Here is a 19,615-nt window from a genome sequence, read left to right as displayed (position 1 = left end):
ATAACCGAAATTTCCATAAAGTGGAACAACTGCCTCAATTGAATTCAGCAAGTCACAACTCCCAAGCAGAACGCAGTGCAATGTTGAAAATAATAAAAATTTAGATGATGCAAAAACTGTGAAAAGTTTTTATTTAGATACCTACCTAGTAAGATTTAGTGTGTTGATTATGACTTTAATATCATTGTTCGACAAACAAAAAAGTCGAGAGCAAGAACTTTGCTTTGTGATTTTTTTAAAATTTAGTGTTCTGAATTCAGAAGTCACAAATTGTCATTTGCTAACCTCTAAGATTTTGAAATATAAATTTCTATTTGCAATAATCTTTGAAAACAAATAATTTTGAAAAGAAATAAATATATTTTATATAATAAAATACGAGTATGACTTTTTGACATTCAAAAATTAGTTTTCTAAAAAAATACACGTTGGTAGAATTCCACTTCAAAAGTACCAAAAAATAAAGTTTTCTACCAGTTAATATTCAAGTATTTCAAAAACGTGACAGTCCAATGCAATTTTCACTTCGGGAAAATCCTTTAGAAAAGTATCTTTTTTTTCAAGCTCTATTTTGTAACTTTATAGGTTTTATTTTCTCTTAAAGGATTCAAATAATTTTAATCAGTTTAGTTTTATGAAGAAACAAAGTTGTAGTTAAAGGACGCTCTTACTTAAAGTGTTGTATACACCTAGATAACTGTTGCTTCTGTCGGCGTCTACAGATCTTTTTAGAAGGCGATTTCATGCATAGAAGATAGACTTTCTGATCTTGTATTACTAAAAGTAGACTTGACTTTTAAGAAAAGCTCTTGCAGAGTTTTAAGGAAGAAAAACGTAGAACTTTGCACACTTTTTAATGGAAACTTTATTTAAAAAAATATAGGTATATGTACATATATGTATATCTTATGTTTTTGACCATTGGTTTGAATTGCTTAAATTCATGGCTTGAAACGCAGAAATGCATTAAAAATTTGGAATTGAATTTCTTGGTGACTATTTTTTCTTCGACTTACCATTTGAAATCATTCACATACATATTTTAGTCTTTTAGTGCATACAAAATTGTAACTACTCTGCTACTCAGCCGAAAAAGATTTTTTGGATATGTTCTTTATTTTTGTTAATTTGAATAGGGTTGCAATATTTGTAGGCCTACTACAATCCTTACAATCCTTTTTTTTATTTAGGCTTTTGTTTGGCATCATACAACAAGGATATGTTATAGGCCATTTTTTTTTTTAAGTAGGGTTGTCAGATAGAAGTTTCCATTTTAAAAGCCTATCTTTTTCATTTTCTCTATTAACTTACCTTTCATTTGACACGAATTTGAACCCCTAACCTTATAAGCTTAGTAACTCGACGGCCTTTTCTCTGACTATTGCCTGTTTTTACCCTATTCTCCATTTATGCCCATATTTTTTCCCACAGCGAATTGAAGCTTGACGCAAAATAAACAATTGATCTAGGCAAAAATACCTTTTCAACAACATATGACTCATTGTTATTGGTCTTAGGGCCAAAATTACCATTGTCCTTTCTATCGTTTGTACAACTCGAAATATATTCGTAAACCAAAAATCGTCGTTTGTCCACCTTACGTTTAGAAGATATTCAAAAAACAAATTTTGTGCTGAAAAATTCAAAGTCCGGTAAAACACCCAAAAACACACAATGTACATTAGAGTGGGCCGAAAAACACTTTTTTTCGAATTTCAAATCGTAATAGCGCGGAAAAGTTGCGAATGGTGATGACTAATAAGGGTTTAAAAAATAATCAAAATCAGTTCATATCTTCCGGTCGCGCATCGGCTCTGAAGTATGAAAAAATTTTTAAAAAATGGTATTTTTACAAAAAAAAATTTACCACCCTAACATATTATTTTTTGAACATTATAGCTTTAAAAAACTCTCATGTGAGCTAAATATTAAGCAGAAAAAAAAATTGGCTCAAATTGATTAAGGACTTCGGTGGCACATGTGTTTCAAATTTTGTCAAAAATGGCAAAAATCATATTTTTGCGATATTTTTTTTCCTTTTTATAAACTATTTTTAAAATTATTATTTTTACCAAATAAGAATTAAAAATGAAGTTGACACAATCAGTGAAAGCCGTGAAGTCGCTGAATATATAAAAATCTTTCGGTCAAGTACGCTTTGGCTATTTATTATTCTCTTTGCCGCACAGTGGTGCCTTTGGTGCTTTTTTGGCTTCAAAAATCATTTTCACGGCCATTTCTTGATGAAAAGTCATGAAATTTAGAACACTGAAATATATAAGTATAAGATATACGAAAAAGCTACCAACTTTTTTTTTACTCAAAATGGTGGTCCCAAAATGGCGATCAGAATAAGCATTTATAGAATCTTCTTTTGCGAAACTGTTTATAAGCTAAAAATTTAGCTAATTGATGAAAAACAGATGTTCGACTTTTGAATTAGGTACAACTGTTCATATTTAATGAAAAAAAATTCAAACATTGTTGAAACAAAGTTCAAAAAGAGTCAAAATAGTAAACCGCACTTTCGACCTTTTTTTTGTGCTGTTTTTTGTTTCCTTTTGAAGTTAGCACAGTTTTTTTATCTTTTCATTTTTTTTCTTTCTTAATATCTACTTTTAAACATAGTTGGGAATTATATAAAGCCAAAATAGTCAATTTTTTATGAAAATAAAGAAGGAAGATATCAAAAATTGAGCTTTATAAACAAAAAATCAAAAAATAGCACAAAAAAAAGGTCGAAAGTGCGGTTTACTATTTTGACTCTTTTTGAACTTTGTTTCAACAATGTTTGAATTTTTTTTCATTAAATATGAACAGTTGTACCTAATTCAAAAGTCGAACATCTGTTTTTCATCAATTAGCTAAATTTTTAGCTTATAAACAGTTTCGCAAAAGAAGATTCTATAAATGCTTATTCTGATCGCCATTTTGGGACCACCATTTTGAGTAAAAAAAAAGTTGGTAGCTTTTTCGTATACCTTATACTTATATATTTCAGTGTTCTAAATTTCATGACTTTTCATCAAGAAATGGCCGTGAAAATGATTTTTGAAGCCAAAAAAGCACCAAAGGCACCACTGTGCGGCAAAGAGAATAATAAATAGCCAAAGCGTACTTGACCGAAAGATTTTTACATATTCAGCGACTTCACGGCTTTCACTGATTGTGTCAACTTCATTTTTAATTCTTATTTGGTAAAAATAATAATTTTAAAAATAGTTTATAAAAAGGAAAAAAAATATCGCAAAAATATGATTTTTGCCATTTTTGACAAATTTTGAAACACATGTGCCACCGAAGTCCTTAATCAATTTGAGCCAATTTTTTTTTCTGCTTAATATTTAGCTCACATGAGAGTTTTTTAAAGCTATAATGTTCAAAAAATAATATGTTAGGGTGGTAAATTTTTTTTTGTAAAAATACCATTTTTTAAAAATTTTTTCATACTTCAGAGCCGATGCGCGACCGGAAGATATGAACTGATTTTGATTATTTTTTAAACCCTTATTAGTCATCACCATTCGCAACTTTTCCGCGCTATTACGATTTGAAATTCGAAAAAAAGTGTTTTTCGGCCCACTCTAATGTACATGTCCAGGAAATCATCTTTTATTTTATTTTATTTATTTTATTTCGTTAAATACTAACGGTACAGATTTAAATCAAAAATATATTAGTACGCATTGCATGAACCTAAATTTATTTTTTTTAAATGAAAAATAAAAATTAGAAATCAAAAAAACGAAAAAAACACGTTTTTTTTACAAAGAAGTAGTTAAAAAAATATTTACTGTACAAATTTTATTCAACTTTTAGGTTCATGTTGTGGCCAATGATTTAAGGAGTAATTTGCTTCAAATTTCAAGTCGATAGCTTCATTAGTTTTTGAGTTACATTGCACGGCGCAAACTAGAGGCGTCAACTTTGAAAGGGTCCAGAGCCGCCATTTTGTTATTTTTTCATTTCAAAATTTTTTTTTCAATTCTTGATAATATCTTGTCTTTTTCCAAATTTCAATAAGTGCTTTCAGTTTTTCATAAAAAAATAGTGAAAAAGGTGTCGTCTGGAGGGATTTCCCCCCTTAAACGTAGAATGGATAAACGATGATTTTTGGTTTGCATCCATTTCTTGAGGTGGACAAACGATGGCCGTTTGAATTTTGGAAAAAAAATAATTTTTGGGGATTTTAGAAAATAATGTTATTTTGTATTAGAGTTCCGTCGACAAAAATGGACAAAAGGTGGACAGACGAATTAGATAAGTTTGGTTCAAAAATGTTGAGGTCGTAGTTCTGGCTTCACGGAGCTGAAGAATTGAACTATCTAGATCAACTTCTCCAAAAATAAATCTAGTGCTCAATGCCGTCTTTACCATAAGGGCACACGGGGCCCGTGCCCAGGGCCCCCATTCTCAGGGGGGCCCCGAAGGAACGAATATTATATTTTCAAAACATTTTTGTCGGGCAGACCATCTACCAAAAAATTTTAGTTTTTATATTGCAACCAAACAATCAAATAAATTTTTTTCCACACGGAAAATATATGTTTTCAAAAAGAAAACAAATTATGTGGCGTTGTATGCGGACAAAATTTTAAATCCAAACCACCAAACCCAAATTCAATTTTCAAAAAAAAAAAAATAAGACAATAATATTTTCAAAAAAACAAGAAAAAGATTAAGATTATTTATTAATAAAAACAACGAATTCTCATTCCATTCGTCGACAAAAAAAACATCAATACTTTTTTCGTTGGAAAACGTTTGAGAAAAAACTATTGCCGGCTCGTCGACGCCGCACTGTTGTCCAAAATGACTTATCTCGTTGCAAAAATCATAACTTTTGAACGGATTGAGGTAGCGGTACAATTTTTTTTTTAATTTGAAGGAAATTTCCAGGGCTGTTACACCAATGAATTTCAAGAAAATTGTTTTACAGGGTGTTTAGGAATCATCGGCCGAAAACCGATTTTCTTAAAAAAAAAATATTTAAATTAAAATTGGTATGCCATTTTGTAGAAATCACTAATTCACATCTAAAAAAAGTTCAGATTACACTTTTCCATGATATTACGATTATAGAGAATGCCAAAAAAGTTGGTCCCGGAAGTCCGTCTGTCTGTCTGTCTGTATAAGGATCTACAGCCTAAACGGATGGACCGATTGACTTCAAATTTGGTATGTAGCATTTTTTGGAGACCCTCCAGAGGGGTTTTTGGAATTAATTTTTTTGGGCTAAAAATAACGGTACTTGTCATACACCAATTTCAGTAAAGCTGTAATTGCTCAAAAACGGCTCCAACGATTTTGTTTAAAAAATTCAAATGTAAGTTTGAAAACAAGGTCTATCTTCTAATGAAAAAAATTTTTTTAGAAAATCATTATTAACGGTACCTGCCATAGAACGGTTTTTTTTAAATCCGATATTCTCCGAAACGGCTTATTCGATTTCAACGAAACTTTTTTTGAAGAAGCACTTATATAATTTAAATATAGGCCAAAAATAAAATTTCAAAAAAAATAATTTTTGGATTTTTAAAAAAATTTTGAAATTTTTTTTTGAAAAATAAAATTTTCGAAAACGGGACATTGTATTTTTTTGAAATTTTGTTTTTAGATGTGGATTAGTGATTTCTACAAAATGGCATACCAATTTAAATTTAAACATTTTTTTTAAAGAAAATCTGTTCCTTCTGCCTTCATTTTTTTTCAAAGTACAAAATCTCGGCAGTGCGCAAGCATGCGCAGCTAAATATTTTTATTTTGGATCAACAATTGATTGGTACACATACCCTATTCGGCTTAATGCATGGAACCGAATGGATTTTTTACGGTACCTGCCATAAAACCGTTTTTTTTCAAATCCGATATTCTCCGAAACGGCTTATTCGATTTCAACGAAACTTTTTGTGAAGAAGCACTTATATAACTCAAATATAAGCCAAAAATAAAATTTAAAAAAAAATAAATTTTGGATTTTTAAAAAAATTTTAAAATTTTTTTTTGAAAAATAAAATTTTCGAAAACGGGACATTGTATTTTTTTGAAATTTTGTTTTTAAATGTGGATTAGTGATTTCTACAAAATGGCATACCAATTTTAATTTAAACTTTTTTTTTAAAGAAAATCTGTTTTTGGCCGATGATTCCGAAACACCCTGTGAAATAATTTTATTGAAATTCATTGGTATAACAGCCCTAGAAATGTCCTTCAAATAAAAAAAAAAATTGTACCGCTAACTCAATCCGTTCAAAAGTTATGATTTTTGCAACGAGATAAGTCATTTTGGACAACCGTGCGCCGACAGTACATCAATGTTTTGGTTCAATGGAAAACGCCATGGTACAATGGTTGGCACCCCCAAGCATTTTTTAATTTGCATTGCGAATTGCTCTCGTATTTAAAGAATTTAAAAGTTTTCTTAATTTTAATATCAGGATAAACCTTTTTATGTAGAAATTTTCATTAAAATCGGTTGTGTCGTTTACATTAAGAAATCGGTTCTATGGCAAGTAGGTACCGTTAATAACGGTCCAAAAAATATGTTTTTTCTTTCAAAAGTGCACTTATTTGCAGCATTACATGTTTTTTTTTTTTTCAAAGCAAAATTTTTATCCGTTTTTGAGAAAATTGCAATATCTCGAAAACTTTATATTGGAGATATCCGTTGAAAAAGAGACATTAAAATAAAAACACAAAAAAATAAAAAAAAACGGCTCTTGAAAATTACGTAGAGATCATCTGTACCGAGTTTTTAGCAAATCTATCAATCCGTTTGAGCTCTTTTTTTCCAATTCTATAATTATTGGCAGTATAAAAAGTACAATTATTGGCAGTGGCAACGATTGATGCCTCAATGCACGTATTATTGGCACCCCCTGTCAATAATAAAGACACTAGGTACTTTATATGAACCGATATATTGGCACCCCTTTTAACCCTCTGTCGCCACACGGGTGCGAACTAGGCAAGACAAAAATAAAAAAAAACTACGATTTTTCAAAAAAGTGGTCACAAAAATGTCTCTTTATTAGGGTAAAAATATTTTTTTTCGGAATTGTGAAAACAATATTCGAATTCCTCGGAAAATTCTACATAAATTTCATGTATGATTCTCTATTAAATATTGAGACCGAAAAAAGTTGTAGCCACATGAAAAAGTATGAACCAAATTCGCACCCGTGTGCCTGTCACGTCACAAAAAAGAGGTGTGCCTACAGAGGGTTAACCATAACCATTGCGCTTAAGCCAACCATTGTACTTATTTTACTTTCCAAAAGGGCCCCAAATTCTTCTGTGCCCAAGGGCCCCAGGATAGTTAAAGACGGCCCTGCTAGTGCTAATGAAAGCTCTGCAAAAGTAGAAGCAGAAGCGTTAGGGGGGGGGATATAAACTTTTAAAACAAATAGGTGTCTTGATTTAATCAGTAGGTTTTTTAATGCAATGTTAAGTTTAAAAGGAAATGTTACAAGGAATGAACAGAAATGATGAAATTATGAAAATTGTTCCACGGCCGCATTAAATTTTTTCCGTTAGATGATATTAGTACGCATTGCATGAACCTAAATTTATTTTTTTTAAATGAAAAATAAAAATTAGAAATTAAAAAAAACGAAAAAAACACGTTTTTTTTACAAAGAAGTAGTTAAAAAAATATTTACTGTACAAATTTTATTCAACTTTTAGGTTCATGTTGTGGCCAATGATTTAAGGAGTAATTTGCTTCAAATTTCAAGTCGATAGCTTCATTAGTTTTTGAGTTACATTGCACGGCGCAAACTAGAGGCGTCAACTTTGAAAGGGTCCAGAGCCGCCATTTTGTTATTTTTTCATTTCAAAAATTTTTTTTCAATTCTTGATAATGTCAGTAATATCTTGTCTTTTTCCAAATTTCAATAAGTGCTTTCAGATTTCATAAAAAAATAGTGAAAAAGGTGTCGTCTGGAGGGATTTCCCCCCTTAAACGTAGAATGGATAAACGATGATTTTTGGTTTGCATCCATTTCTTGAGGTGGACAAACGATGGCCGTTTGAATTTTGGAAAAAAAATAATTTTTGGGGATTTTAGAAAATAATGTTATTTTGTATTAGAGTTCCGTCGACAAAAATGGACAAAAGGTGGACAGACGAATTAGATAAGTTTGGTTCAAAAATGTTGAGGTCGTAGTTCTGGCTTCACGGAGCTGAAGAATTGAACTATCTAGATCAACTTCTCCAAAAATAAATCTAGTGCTAATGAAAGCTCTGCAAAAGTAGAAGCAGAAGCGTTAGGGGGGGGATATAAACTTTTAAAACAAATAGGTGTCTTGATTTAATCAGTAGGTTTTTTAATGCAATGTTAAGTTTAAAAGGAAATGTTACAAGGAATGAACAGAAATGATGAAATTATGAAAATTGTTCCACGGCCGCATTATATCCAGATTTGAAAATGATTTTTGGTATTATTAATTAGGCAAGGTTTTAGTGAAAGAATTACAAAAACAAAAACCAATTATCGGCGGAGGAAGCAAAATACTGTTTTTTCGGAACTGATTCTCCTTTGTATTTTATTTATTTAATTGCTTACTTTTTTTAACTTACGTTTCGTTAAATTGATTTGTTTTTAGGTTTAATATATTTTCCAATATACGAAATGCATTTGTTTAAATTAAATACATACTTGCTAACAGAATTAAATTAATTAATAATTTTGAAATTTCTTTTTTTGTGTCTTGTCCAAACGAGAATCTACTCGTGAAATATCTGAATGAGTTTTTTTTAATACTAAAATCATTGTTTTGAGTTTTTCGTTCCAAATTTTAAACAAAAAAAGCATAAAAGCCCTTTTTTGTATGTGTCCTGATGACTACTTTCAATTGTTTAGATTTTTTGAAAAAGCATCCTTTTCTTTTGGAGTCTCTTTGTGTGACACAGCAATCACAAACTTTGTGTACCTAAATGTTCCATTTATTCTATGAATGGGGTATGTTTTGTCTATCATGAAATTGGTCTCGAATGAATGAGTTTTAAGGGTTTAAGACATTGTAGTTTCATTTAGCTTTATTTTGCATTGCTAGTAGGCATGGGCGTAGCTAGAGATTTTGTCTAGGGTGGGCCAGGAGATGATATCGTCCACCTGAAGTCATAACCATGAATGTGCAATTTTTACTTGCTCTATACTGCAAGTATTGGTTCCGCGCCAAAAAAAAGTGAGGTTTTAATCAAAACCAACGTTACGATGATGGAGAATTCCGAAAAAGTGGGTCTCACAATTCCGTCCGTGCTTCTGTGCGTCCATCTGTACACATTATCACAGCCCAAACGCGTGGATGGATTTGCTTAAAATTTAGTACAGATGATGTTTTTAGTATTCTAAAAGTTTTTTTTTTTATATATCTCACTTAGAAAGTGTACCTACCTGCCATACAATTTGTTTAAGTTATACCAATAACTCGAAAACGAACCTAACAATTTTGATAAAGCTTTGCATGCGTAATATTCAAAGCAATTGCAATAAAATTGCATTTTTAGTTTTTTAAAAAAAGTCAAATAACAAAACAAAATTTCATTTAACAAAATTTTGCCCTAAATGTCGGCTCTTCTCCAACATCAACAAAATTTCTTTAAAATTTATATAGAGACAGCTCTTAAAATCTGCAAGTAAACTAACATAAAAGTGTTTTGAACTGCAATATCAAGTACGTGCGACGTAAATGCACGACTGCATTTTATTTTTTTTTAAATTAACTTCCTTCTCTGCTATTTTTAATTACTTTGAATGTGCCAAAACTTTATTTATAATAGTATATTTGATCGGTAAATGTGTTGTTGGAAATAATAGTGGCGTAACTCAATTTTTTGAAAAATGTGTTTTTATGCTCATTGGTTTCGTATTTTGTTAATAGGTGTGTTTTTTTTGTTTATCTATATAGATTTTGTGCAAAAAAACGACATCGAGATTTTTGAAATCAAAACAATTTACGTGTTAAAAACAACAAAAACTTTATCTGTATAGATTTTTGAAAAATCCAGATAATTATCCAGATTTTACTTTCTCTCGATAAAAACAGTAGTGCCAAGGTACTTTATTTGTTGTGTTCATACAAAAATATCTGAAAATATTAACAAAAAAAAAAAAAGCGGAGAAAACGAGGTTTGAACAAAACTCTCATAGAAAAAAATAATCAAAAATTTGTTGGACATGGTTGCATTGAAATGTTAATATCTCGAGATATACGCAATGCACTTTTCAGATAAAAGTCTTAAATGCATCCTGATAAGATTGTTGAACAGATATGTATATAAAATTACCAAAGTTTTTTCGAAAAATTAGAAATAAAAATAAAAAAGTTTTCACATTTGATTTTTTAAAAATCGAAAAAAAATTCAATATGGCTACCTTCAAACGCTTATAACACAAGAACGACGCAACTAATGTTAATGGTCATGGTCTTAAAATGTAGCTAAGAATATACAGATAATTTTTGGTTTTTTGTGAAAAAACAATTTTTTTGAATCCAACATGGATGCCATGGCCATATGAAAATTTTTGTTTGCATCCAACATGGATGTAATGGCCTTCCCACTTCGGAGTTAAAATAAAAAAAAACAAAAGCAACATTTTTGACAGACAGCTGCCAAAGTATATGTACAGTGGTGCCAAATGTTTGCATGGATTTCAAAAATCCCGATGTCGTTTTTTTGCACAAAATCTATATAGATAAACAAAAAAACACACCTAATATCTTTCAATATAAAAAGGAATCAACTCCAAATACGCAATATACATACATATCTTTGATAGTTACTGTTTTTTGGTTTTATATTGTGTGGTATTATATTGTATTCCTTTTTTTAAAAGCTTGTTAGCTATGTATCTCGAAATGCATTTGGATAGAGTTACATCACTTTTATTTTGAGCGACACAAATGTTGAATTCAGCTACAATTTATGACAGTGATTTGCTTTAAAAACTGTCCTTACTAAGTTTTCAATTTTATTTTATTTGCTTTATTTTTACTTGCGATATAGGTACTATAGGGCAAGTTTAGGATTCGTAAAAAAAATCGAACTCGAGATAACAATTTTACATGACATTACGATGATGGAGAATGCCAAAAAAGTGGGTCCGGCAATTCTGTCTGTCTGTCTGTCTGTCTGTCTGTCTGTCTGTCTGTCTGTCCGTCTGTCTCTATCTGGAGCTGCAGCCTAAACGAGTGAAGTGATTTTCTTCAAACTTGGTAGTTAGCAGTTTTTGGTGATTCCCTAGAGGGGAAATTGAAATTTTTTTTTTATGACCAAAACTAACGGTACCTGCCATACAACGGAAATAGAAAAGTTAATTTTTTTTAAAAACGGCTCTAACGATTTTGATTAAAATTTTTGTGTGTAGTACTACACATAAGGGCCAACTTTTTAAATAAAAAAAATATTTTTTGTACCGTTATTAACGGTACCTGTCATAGAACGGTTTTTTTCGTTTCTGAATATCTCGTACAAAATTAACCCGATTTAAATGAAAATTTTTATACAAAAGTGTGTAAGTAAAGATAATATTAAAATTTTAGAAAATTTTCAAAAAACGCATTTTTGGTTTTTTAAAAAATATTTCAAAATTTTTTTTTGAAAAATCAATTTTTTGAAAACGGATCAATGAAAAATTTTGAAATTTAGTTTTTATGTGTAAATTAATTATTTCTTCAAAATGGCATACCAACTTTTTTTTTGAAAAATGTTAAAAAAATTTTATATATAAAAAACTATTTTTTTAAAAAACGGCTCCTACAATTTTCAAAATTTTTTTTCTAAAAATACCTTTTTATACGAGAAATAAAATGGCATGTTTGTTTTTTTTTTTAAGATATTTTAAAACGGAGTTTTATTAATTATAAAAACAGATTTAATTTTTTTATACTACTTATGAAATTACTTCAAAATATCGAATTTTAAATTTCTTGAATAAAAAGCTTTAACATTATAGTTACTTTAAGCATAAGAGCAAGTACGTGCGACCCCAGTCGTGCAATTTATTTTTACTTGAGGTCCTCTTGAAACTTAAGCCGGAAGCATACATCTAAATTAAAATAAAACAATTGCAAAAAAGTTGTTATTCGCTGGTAATTATGTGACTCTAAAGCCGTGTTTGTATGTTCGGTTAAATATTTATCCCAGGATAAATTTTTGACATTTGAATGTCTGGTGAATAAAAAAAAATATCTTTGGCTTAATTAAGCTGTGTGAATTTGGATACATTTTTTAAAGTAGATAAATATTTTTTTCTGCAAAACAAAAGAGTTAATGATGTTAAAAAAATTTATAAATATTAACAACTCGCGACCTTAGGACACCAAGGTTCTAACTGACATTTTTTCCAAAATTGAGTTATATATTGCATTACACTAAAAAGGCTACGCTCTTTCGATTGCCGCTATTCAAATTTTAGTTTGTAAGTTACTTACAAACTTCCAACACGCGTTGTCCTGTGAATTTGATTTTTGTGTTGCCATTCACTAACAATTTTTTTTTTCTTCAATAAAATGAAATATGTACATTTGTACATATGGCACCTTCAGTGCAAAAGAGCGATAACTCAAAAAATGACATTTTTGAGATAATGATGAGGACATTTTGCTTTTTAAATTACCTTTCTTTTGAAGGGCTTGTTGTTAACGTAAACGAAAAATTCGAAAGATTATGACTGTTTTTATCCAATTCCTACTATATTAAAAGTCAAACTCTTTCCTAATTTAAACAATTTTAAAAAACAAATTTATGAAAACTACAAAATAAACATAATGGTTCTTGTAATAGAGCTTTGACATCATGGAAATTGCTGTCCCATGGAAAGTTATAGGGGAAAGTTTAGAGTCAGTATGTATTTTGCAGAAGCGTTTTCTCGAAATAAACTTTTTTGAGTTCTCGCTCTTTTGCACTGAGGGTGCGATATATTGAAAAAATATAAATTTTCCCTGATACACACTCATAATGTTGTACAGTACATAACGCTTATAAGAAACTCCAAAATTGCACAATATTTGTTTCTTATAACCGAGTGTTTCTTATATTCTTAGAACGGATATAAGAAACAAGTTTCTTATACGGATATAAGAAACAAGTTTCTTATACAAATATACCTACCCAGTAGTACCACAAACTTATACTCGCCTAAATATTCAATCCAATTATATAACTACATAGAATGTAGCTATTTTATATTTTTTCACAGATTTCTTTTCTATTTTTTCCCGATTTAATTTATTCCAGGATTATGTATCAATTTAGTTTTAAGTGAAATATTAGCTGTGTTCCTTTGGCCTGAAGTATCTACTGCTAAGTAGTTCTGGTTGTATTCAACACCATTTCTTCAACAGAAAAAATGTCTTTGAATGGATTCAGATGCACTAAAAAGTACTTTGCTGAGCCCAAAGGAACACAGCCATTATTTCGCAACATTTTTAGCAAAGGCAAACACAGCACGGATATAAAGAACACAAACACAACAAATAACAAATTGAACACTGAACTGAAATTATCTTCAAATAATGTCAAACTCAAACAGTGTCGCCATGAAAATATTTGGAAAAATCTGCAAAAATGACGAAAAAATCTGCAATGCAGATTTCTTAAAATTTGGGAGACTCCCATTGAAAAAGTTTTCGAACTGATTTCAACTAAAAAAATTACTTCGAGAGTAATTTTCCGCGCTTGAATTGATAAATTTGTATCATTAGTTTCTTCCTTGGAAGTGTGGATTTATTGTATTGTTGGGGTTTTTCCAATATAAAATCAAAAATGTACTGAACGTTATGAAAAAACTCCAGGTGATTTGACAATTCTATTATTTAAATAGGAAAAATTGTAGGTTGTTTTTGGCAAAATAAATGATGTTTTAGTTCGTCCTTGGCTTTAATTTAATTGACATTTTACTGGAGTTTTTGGAATGTTATCCTTTTTTGTCTTTTAAAGGTTAAGTTTCAGCTGCAGATAAAATCTGCACTGCAGATTTATAGTTCTCAAAAGTCTGGGAATGGGTTAAAAATCTGCAAAATGCAGATAAATCTATTGGCAACACTGCTCAAATGACATTTGCACTTTGAATTTTTCTTAAGGGTTCATGTTTTTTTAGTTTCGTGATTTTTTTGAAAGTTTCTTAAATCCAACCAACTTTATGTTTGAGCAAGAAAGTTCGTGGTTTGAAAAATGTTTCTTTTATCAGTGTTTTTCTTATAAACGTGTTTCTTATAAACACATAATTCAACATTAAAATATATGGTTTCTTTTAAGCGAGGTTTTCTTATAAGCGTGTTTCTTATAACCGATAAATACTGTACTACTTTCTCAATTTTCTTTTTTCATTTTCAGTTCTTGATTTACATAGTTATTGAAAAAATACAAAAAAAATTTATCCTCTGAAGATAAAAGTTTAAGCGGCTGCTCCCAGAGCACGATAAATTTTTGACAACTGAAATTATATTTTCACCTCAAAAGTGTCAAAAATGTATTCTCGACTAAATACTTAACCAGATTCACACACGGCCTAAATATCAAAATAAAGTCTTGTGAAAAAACTTTAAATTGAAAAAGCTAATTTATTATTGAATCTGACCTTTGAGTCTGCTCAATAAACGGGGTATTTACATACCTATCGCTGGCTGAGAACATTATAAATAAACTAAACATACCTACATACAACCCTTTAATTCTCAGCAAGCGATATATTATGGAAAAAAAATTTCAATCTGAGATAATTCCAGACTACAAGTTCCGTAGTACCTACTGTCGATTTTTCTAGGGTGGGCCATGGATTTTCTAGGGTGGGCCTGGCCCACCCAGGACCCCCCCTTCCTACGCGCATGCTAGTAGGAAATTGAAACCGCACATCGGGTGGTAGTGTGGTGGGTTGTAGAAATAAAACGCACGACTGGGTCGCACGAACTTGCTCTTAGAGTTTAAGTTTCTTAAACTTTTAAGACTTTTTATATAGAAATTTGGGAAATGAAGGTACCTAAATATATAATAAAAAAAAAAAAACAATAAAAAAAACATAAAATTCGTTTTTTAAAAGAATAAAACAAAATCTGAAATCAAATTGCCCTCCAAAACAAGTACGCAGTTTTATTTGATATTTTGTAGAAATCACTGACCAACATCTAAAAACAAAATTTCAAAAAAATCCAATGTCCCGTTTTCGAAAATCGTTGCAGCCGTTTCAATTATACTAAAATTTCAATTTTTCTAAAATCGGTATATAACAAGTACCGTTATTTTTGGTCCAAAAAAAATTAATTCCAAAAAGCCCTCTGGAGAGTCGTCAAATAACGCTAAATAAATACCAAGTTTGGCATCAATCGGCCTATCCGTTTAGGCTGTAGCTTAGTTCACAGACAGACAGAATGACAGACTGACAGGCTGACGGCCTGACACACTGACACACTGACAGACTGACAGACTGACAGACTGACAGACTGACAGACTGACAGACTGACAGACTGACAGACTGACAGACTGACAGACTGACAGACTGACAGACTGACAGACTGACAGACTGACAGACTGACAGACTGACAGACTGACAGACTGACAGACTGACAGACTGACAGACTGACAGACTGACAGACTGACAGACTGACCGACTGACCGACTGACCTACTGACAGATTGACAGACTGACAAACTGACAAACTGACAAACTGACAGACTGACAGACTGACAGACAGACTGACAGACAGACAGACTGACAGACTGACAAACTGACAGACTGACAGACTGACAGACTGACAGACTGACAGACTGACAGACTGACAGACTGACAGGCTGACAGACTGACAGACTGACAGACTGACAGACTGACAGACTGACAGACTGACAGACTGACAGACTGACAGACTAACAGACTGAAAGACTGACCGACTGACAGATTGACAGACTGACAAACTGACAAACTGACAAACTGACAGACTGACAAACTGACAGACTGACAGACTGACAGACTGACACACTGACAGACTGACAGACTGACAGACTAACAGACTAACAGACTGACAGATTGACAGACTGACAAACTGACAGACTGACAAACTGACAGACTGACAGACTGACAGACTGACAGACTGACAGACTGACAGACTGACAGACTGACAGACTGACACACTGACACACTGACATACTGACAGACTGACCGACTGACCTACTGACAGACTGACAAACTGACAAACTGACAAACTGACAGACTGACAAACTGACAGACTGACAGACAGACAGACTGACAGACAGACAGACAGACTGACAGACTGACAGACTGACAGACTGACAGACTGACAGACTGACAGACTGACAGACTGACAGACTGACAGACTGACAGACTGACAGACTGACAGACTGACAGACTGACAGACTGACAGACTGACAGACTGACAGACTGAAAGACTGACAGACTGACAGACTGACAGACTGACAGACTGACAGACTGACAGACTGACAGACTGACAGACTGACAGACTGACAGACTGACAGACTGACAGACTGACCGACTGACAGATTGACAGACTGACAAACTGACAAACTGACAAACTGACAGACTGACAAACTGACAGACTGACAGACTGACAGACTGACAGACTGACAGACTGACAGACTGACAGACTGACAGACTAACAGACTGACAGATTGACAAACTGACAGACTGACAAACTGACAGACTGACAGACTGACAGACTGACAGACTGACAGACTGACAGACTGACAGACTGACAGACTGACACACTGACACACTGACACACTGACATACTGACAGACTGACTGACATACAGACTGACAGACAGACTGACAGACTGACAGATTGACAGACTGACAAACTGGCAGATTGACAGACTGACAGACTGATAGACTGATAAACTGACAGACTGACAGACTGACAAACTGACAAACTGACAGACTGACAAACTGACATATTGACAGACTGACAGACTGACAGACTGATAGACTGACAGACTGATAAACTGACAGACTGACAGGTTTACAGACAGACAGACAGACTGACAAACTGACAGACAGACGGACTTCCGGGCTCAACTTTTTTTGGCATTCTCTATCATCGTAATGTCATCGAAAAATGTTATCTCAACTTTTTTTTTTACGAATGCATAACTTGATATACATATATGTAGTACCTATATCGCAAGTAAAAATTATTAATGCTTTTGTCAAAAATGTATCCTCAATCATTTCAATTCAAAGTTTATTGAGACTTTCTTTTAAATACATTTTGTTTAAGTAATAGGCACCTAGTACTTAGACTAGGTTTTGTTGCTGATTTGGAATTGGTCTGACATATCTATACAAATCTCGTGTACAAAGTAAAATAAAAATGTAGTTATGCTCTGAAGATACAATTTTAACCGGCTCCCAGAGCAGGATAAATTTTTAACAGCTGAAAATTTATCTTTTCATCATTCATCTCAATAGTTTCAAAAATTTGGCCTCGACTAAATAATATTTAATTTAAACCAATTCACACACGGCCTTAGTGCACAAAAAATGTTTTTATTTGTGCATCTTTGCGAAATTGCAAAATGGCGTCGTAAATTTATGACTTTTGATTTGTCAAGGCCAAAACTCATAAGCAATAACAATTTCAAAAACAAACAAACAGAAAGAAATTCAACAACGCAGCCATCAAAAACTTAGGAAGCCATTTTACATTCTTTCATCCGACAGTTCTCGTTTTTGAAAACCAGTGCCTGATATTGGGCACGTTCAGGAAATATTAGGTACCTACTAGATATTTAGGCAACGTCATTTTCTGAACGGAAATTATTAAAAATAAATAAATTTAGGCAATCTTTTGTTGTTATTTACAACATAGAATATTAACTCAGTAAAATATGTACTTAGTTACCAATAAAACAAGCATTTTAACAGAAGGCACAAGAATTCAATGTTATGCCTTTAAACAATAAAATATGAAATCTCGATTAATAATAACAAATTACCTATCTATGTTAAAACTTACATTTCAAGCAGTTGATGTGGAATGATTCAGCAGTTTTTCTGTTGAAATATTGAGGCTTGTATTGCTGCCGTTTGTAGAAACAAGAAATATCTCTATGTATGTCCAAATCCAAATAAAAACAAATATCGCGTAAAACCAGTCGGCGAAGTTAATTATGGTTTCACCAGGAAAGGTTACTTTATTTAAAAACAGGTAAACAAGCGGCGTACGTTTGGCCGTGGATTTTTATTAATACGGGCGCGGTGGCGGCGAGTGATCCTTGTTTTCACTTCTTTTGTATTTCTTATTTTTTTATGAATGAAAATTATATTATTTTAATATTTTCTCTTTTATTTCGTCTAAAACAAATATTTCTGGTTTTGCTTTTACATCATTTTTTTCGGCCTCTTCCGAATAAACATAATTAACACAGATAAATTTAATAACACCGATGAAGTTGTACACACTCGCGAGATGCACCTGTAGCACCTATACACATTTATATGTCGTTATGCTATCAACGCATACACTCTTGCATCAAACCTATCACCGCCAATTCGAAGTGATAGAAAACAACAAAAAAAACAAAATATTTTTTCTCCAAAATAAACAAAACCGAAAAGTTACAGCGGGAATGGGACCGACACTTTTGCCCGAAAACGACAAAGACGAAGATATTTTTGATATTGCAAGAAAGAGAAACATAGACGGAAAATCGACCAAGAAAAGTTAGGAATGTGATATGTGAACGTGAATGTTGATGTTGAAGCGATCGGTTGGTTCGGGTCCGGCTCGGGGTGGCGGGCGGCTGGGAACGATCACGGCAGTCCCAAGACGCAAGAATTTCTTCTAAAAACCGGGTTTAGACAGCAAAGCCAGATACGAAGCGAATTTATCTCAAAATAACTCCACCGCAGTAAATACACAAATACAATAAACGGATGACCGGACAGCCATGTAGGTACACAAACACACCTCGAAAAAATATAAAATACACGAATTTTTTCTAAGCGACACAACAGAATTTTCACAGAAAAAATATTTTCAAATTCAAAGAGTATTCGATTTTTATTGAGATTCAAATACAGTTTTGTTTTTGATTTTTTCTTGTTTTTATGAATCCACAGTAAATATGAGTATTAGAGAACAAATTTATTACAAATAGAAATAATTTTTTCTGTTTAATATTTTTTTCAGCAAATCCACCGCGCGACGTATAGTCGTAGACGTCTCCAAAGAACAAACTCAGGTAAAAGCCAGTATGAACTACTGAGTTAAAATTCCACCACAGAGAGTTTTCATGTTTTTGTTACCTCGCGATCCAAGTTGGATCATCCAACACCAAAACGATCAATGTATTCAGGTAGTTTGTTCGCTTGTATGGTAACCGAGAGAGTGAGAAAGAGGGACTGACGTGGAAAAAGTGTTTGAGTTTCTCTTTAGTCAGCGTTTAAATTTACAAGAATGCTTTTCCTGTGTACAAAACTTACCTCTACTCATTTGTACCTATGTACATACTTTATACCTAAAAAAGCAAAATAATAATTTGAGTTGAATTTTATTTTCATTTTTGTATGAATTTTTCACCTATGTTAACATATGTATTTTTAAGAGAGATTAAGCGTGGTGCCAAAGGCAGGGCTGTCGA

At 32.1% G+C, this 19,615-nt stretch overlaps 1 protein-coding gene across 6 annotated transcripts in view; it reads right to left on the bottom strand.

Moving 5' to 3' along the window:
- The window catches only part of LOC129920296 (apoptosis-stimulating of p53 protein 2), a 428,395-nt gene extending 409,011 nt beyond the window's left edge, over window positions 1-19,384 (bottom strand). For 2 of the 6 annotated variants that reach the window (XM_056001634.1, XM_056001635.1), the window contains exon 1: window positions 17,989-19,381. The gene's annotated coding sequence lies outside the window, so the exon portion shown is untranslated. Of the gene's footprint in view, window positions 1-17,988 lie in introns of all 6 variants that reach the window. The other 4 variants (XM_056001637.1, XM_056001640.1, XR_008773223.1 and 1 more) reach the window with 3 other exon arrangements.
- Between the last annotated feature and the right edge of the window lie 231 nt (window positions 19,385-19,615).

The sequence above is a fragment of the Episyrphus balteatus genome, chromosome 4 (assembly GCF_945859705.1).
Source record: "Episyrphus balteatus chromosome 4, idEpiBalt1.1, whole genome shotgun sequence".
NCBI classification, from domain to species: domain Eukaryota; kingdom Metazoa; phylum Arthropoda; class Insecta; order Diptera; family Syrphidae; genus Episyrphus; species Episyrphus balteatus.
Note: the sequence above shows the minus strand (reverse complement) of the source record. Positions and strands in the feature narration are given on the sequence as shown.